This window comes from Microtus pennsylvanicus, chromosome 12 (assembly GCF_037038515.1).
Source record: "Microtus pennsylvanicus isolate mMicPen1 chromosome 12, mMicPen1.hap1, whole genome shotgun sequence".
In the NCBI taxonomy this organism is placed as follows: domain Eukaryota; kingdom Metazoa; phylum Chordata; class Mammalia; order Rodentia; family Cricetidae; genus Microtus; species Microtus pennsylvanicus.
The window spans coordinates 7,570,520-7,575,483 of NC_134590.1; the positions used below are offsets into that span (position 1 = coordinate 7,570,520).

Genomic DNA, 4,964 nt, shown 5'->3' on the forward strand with positions numbered 1-4,964 from the left:
TGGACACTGAATCTTTTTTTTTTCCTTTCCTTTTCTTTTTTCAGCTTTTAAGACAGGGTTTCTCTGTGTAGCCTATGGAACTCCCAATGTAGACCAGGCTGGCCTCAAACTCAGAGAGATCCACCTGCCTCCCAAGTGCTGGGATTAAAGGTGTACCCCACCACCATCCAGAGAACACTTCACCTTTAACCTGTGAGATTTGCACTAACTATTGGTGGTCAGCATAGAATTTCATTACAGTGTCCAAGTTTGGGGCACAGTTACTCATGTGTAAAATGTCACATAAAATAATAACAAGAAGTTAGTTAAATAATATATTACCTTTGAACAAATATTGACTCAAAACCCCCAAATCAACATCCTTACCAGAAAGGATGATATGTAAAGCGTTGTAGATTTTGCAGTTAAGAAAGTGATTTTCACATTTGCTTCCTAACAGTACTTTAGAAGTAAGACCCTGGGTTTTTTGTCTCTACAATGGGAATGACAATCTATACCCCATGTGCCTTAAAATATCATTGTAAAGAAGTGTCAGGACAGTGGTGGCCCATGCCTTTAATCTCAGCACTTGAAAGGCAGAGGCAGGTGGATCTCTGAGTTGAAGGCCAGCCTGGTCTACAGAGTGAATTCCAGGACAGTCAGGGCTACACAGAGAAACAATGAAGGAAGGAGACTTTCTTTGAGATATGTGCCCACTGACTGTTAAGATATGGGTTGCTGCAATAATGCATCCTAAGCGGCTCTTGGATTTGAATCTATTGTACAACATAGTTGGTCCATACCATATACCATGTGTTAGAAGCCAGAAGGTAAGACTGGGATCCTGATCCTTGAAACCTACCCAGAAGAAAATCGGGACAATTTAAGACAGGAATAACTGAATGATCCCTTGAGTATCTAACTCCTTTGCTAGGATATTTTGGTAACATTTTCAAGGAAAACTGGAAATTGACTTAATAACAAGATTGCATAATGACCAGTTTTATACTAAGATACTAAATATACTAGTATACTAAATATGCTTAATTAATATGGTACATCATTATTTCATTTCAGAATGAGTACACTGGTTTGGCTTTCCACAGTCCTCTAGACTTTTTGAGTTTGATGCTGCAGTCTAGAGATGCTAACTATTTTCCTAGGGTCGTGGAGCTATCAAGACTACCTGCAAACAACAAACTGATCAAGGCCAGAAATAGCTCTAATTCACTTAGTGTTTCTGTGGCTCAAACCACTCCACATTTCATGTGCTTCCTTCGTCCCCTCCTCCCCTAAACTCGATGACATCATACTGCTATCCAGTGGAGGACCTGAAAAATAAAGATGCCGCAGAGCTGAGAAGCGGTAGAACTAGAATTCAGGCCGAGAGACACTTGTGAGCTCACAGCTTACCCCAGCAGCAAAATGAGCAGGAGGATATTAACTCTGCTGGGTGAGTGTGGCGATTCCAAAGGGTACTCCAGGCAGAAGCGCTGAATTCCACATCTGTGACAGAATCTAAGAAATATGGATTGAATTTGTTCTTAAGGAGCCAGGTCTTGATTCTTGATCCTACTCATTGCCTGATCCTAATAGAGCAAATGCGGCTCTTAGCATCTGTTATGCTTTGGATGTAAAATGTCCGCTGCATTTCGTGAAGCTGGACTCTTAGCACCCTGCTTGTACCACTGTTTTGGAGGGTTGTAGATTCCTTAGGAAGTGCAGTCTAGGTAGAGGAATAGATCCTGTGAAGAGGCCTTCAGGGCTGTAGCCCACACCTGCTCCCAGTCTCTGTCCCTTGCTTCCTGACCCACAAACACACAAGGAGTCACTTGTTCCAAACACTATAAAGGCCTTTACTCTGCCATGCCTTACTCTCATGATAGACTGGACCCTCAAACCATGAACCAAAACAAATCCTTCCTTCATAATGCATGCCATGTGTCTAGTCACAGTAAGGTAAAAGAAGCTAATAAAGATTCTAATATACACTTAACATAATGTCAGCAAAAATCACTAAATTAGAATATGGCTGAAATCTTGGGACAAGATTGGCCTTGTAGGGATTAAGGATTATACGATCTAAGGCACACCCACAAAACAAGTAGTCCCCTCACCTAGTCTTGGCCCTGTCAACCAGAGCATCTTGTCACCTTAACCTCCCTTTTAAGTCAAATACTCAGGATAAAATAATGTAGGCTTCCATTGTGTCTTAAAGTGAAGGAAGTATTTTAGAGTCAGAACTCACTTTCAGCCTGACAACTATGGACAGCTCCCAGTACACACGTATGGAGCTAGCCTGACAAATGGTACAAGCAAAACTTACCATTCTTTATCATTGCTGCTGTTATTTCTCCATACATGAAAAAGACTACGTTTCTCTTGAAGTTAGAGGACTTCTTTAATATTTTTTTAATTCTTTGGTATTAGGAAACATACCATCTAGACGAGCTCAAATTCATGGATGTCAGTGCATAGTTAGTATAAAAATATGAACTCTTTCTAAAATTTGTTCTAAGGAAAATATATCACCTTTGCTTTTGGTCCTTGGACTTCTCAGCAAATGGTCATGTAAAAAAAAATGGGTTTATATAATACCAAATCTAAATCGCCAAGCGTTGAGTGGAAATGTTTCCTTCCCCGCAAAGTGGGGACGCCCCATGATCACTCTGTGCTGTATACCTCAGTAAGGTGCACTGTTTGCATAATGTCTTAAGTGGGGCCATTACAAAGTTCCCAGTTGTGCGGAGAAGTCGAGGAACCAAGTGCACATAATTCAATCAAATACTTGAGAGTGTTGAGGGTTTAGCAGCCAGCTGTATGTTAGACCGTCTACACCATTTCAAACCGCTGACTCACAGACGGGCAACTTTGGACAAATACTTCTGCCCACTTTATAGAAGACTTTCCAAGCAGTGACAGTGTTTCATCCTCTTTGCAAACCTTACCACAGTGTCTCACACATGGAGCCAAGAATAAATCTATTTATTTATTTGTTTACTTACTTTTCATTGGTTTAAATCCGGGATGGGTACAGCATCACACGGATTCTGTGTCTAATGGCCTTTGCAGGAAGGTTGCTTCAGAATTTGGCACAGGCCATGCCACTGTTTCCATGGCCCGAGTTACTTTCCCCCAGATCACTCTGGTTTTGCTTGTTTTGCCTCCAGGTGTCACTATGTTGTTCTTTGCTTTATACGCATAAGCATATCTCTTGCCCAAGTAGAATTCAGTTTCATCTCAGGCATAAACACCTTCAATTATAAGAGCTGTGTGTTCTCTCTGGTTCCAGAGACCTCACTTATAGCCAGCAAAAGTGGCCTTGAACCACAGCCTTCCAGACATATTGTCTTTTAGAAGTCCTGTTCCCAACAGGCCTCCACAGATGCCAAGATGGCCGAAAGACCCAAGAATAAATCTTTAGACTGAAACATGGTTATTTACTTACATCTATAACACATTGCTTTATCTCTTCCCCGAAGGATAGAAAGCCTCAGGTTAGTGCATGGAATTCACTGTAATTAGTGACAAATTAGATCCAAAATTGGCACAATTATCACCAACGAAATCTTAAAAGGAAAATATTGGCATGAAACTAAACCACTTCAAAACATGTTGATTAGCCGGGCCGTGGTAGCGCACGCCTTTAATCCCAGCACTCGGGAGGCAGAGGCAGGCAGATCTCTGTGAGTTTGAGACCAGCCTGGTCTACAAGAGCTAGTTCCAGGACAGGCTCCAAAACCACAGAGAAACCCTGTCTCGAAAAACCACACACAAAAAAATGTTGATTATAATCAGCCCAAAATTCCAAGAGAACTTGCCTACAGAGGGTAACCAACCAAACGACCTTGTGCTCAAGAGAGCCACACTTGAGGATAAACAGAGTAGGCAGAGAGTTCCCTTCCTGAAACCCTAGGGTTAGGGCCAACCTGGACCAACTCCCACCTCCACAAACTGAAAGGCAATGGTGAGAAACACCATTCGCGCACGCTGAATCAACTCAAGAAGAGTTTCACAAAATGTTGAAAGATGAGTAAATGGATTCAAAGACGTGGACAGCAGAGGGAGCAACCCTAAAGGAATAGGTGCATGTGAGGAAGATATAAAGATTAGAAAGCCTGTGTGTTGATCTCTACGAGTACGCTAGAGAAGGTCTCTGTTCAGCACAAACCCATCCTTTAAAAATAATAAGCATTATCTACCACCTCATGAGGAGAATCACGTCGGCTTCACAGAATACTAAGTGGAGATGGCCATTTGCGGGTTGAGGGTGTCTATTTAAAGCATTTCTGCTTTGACAAAGTTCCATACTGCTGAGCTCGCTCTGCTACAAAGAAACCGACCAAACCTTGATGATTACTAAATAAGAACATAATTAATTATTTCTTCAACTGAATAGTCCTGAATTCTACCACAAATCAATCAGCTCTTCTAGCCTAAGAAGCTCTGACTCTATTTTAGCTCAATGAAAACAAAATCAATGAAGGCCAATTATAGCTCATCTCGTTAGAGTATGCAAATGGTATTCCATACAAATGTGCAGGGGAGGCTGGAGGAGTGGACTGCGGGCTGCTACTGGCCCCTAGCTGCTCAGGACTCACGGTACAGCTCTACCTAGAATCTTCTAGTGAAGACCAAAGTATCCTGCCCGCCTTCTTTCCTTTTTCCCATCTTCCTTCCCTCTTTGAAGATGCCATTGGAAGCTTCCAGGCAGAGAGCTCCAAACTGGGTGGTGGCGGTTCTGGTGCAAGTCTGAGAGTAGATATCTGATATTCTGGGCTATTTATTGATCTTTAGTCTAGCATATTATCTCAAAGCTCGTTTTTATCATTCATAAGCCTGCAGCCTGGTTATGTGGTGCCTGGAAATTTCTAAACAAGGATAATGTATATGTCACAAAAGGCCAAGCTGGCCTCAGGGACAGACACAGAGTTGATACACAATGAACACTGAAGGAATACAAAGTAAGACTCAGAGACCCAAAC

The 4,964-nt window shown here is 42.0% G+C and overlaps 1 pseudogene; it reads right to left on the minus strand.

Moving 5' to 3' along the window:
- Positions 1-2,989: 2,989 nt before the first annotated feature.
- LOC142832743 (large ribosomal subunit protein eL33 pseudogene) lies at positions 2,990-3,324 on the minus strand (annotated as a pseudogene).
- Positions 3,325-4,964: the final 1,640 nt, after the last annotated feature.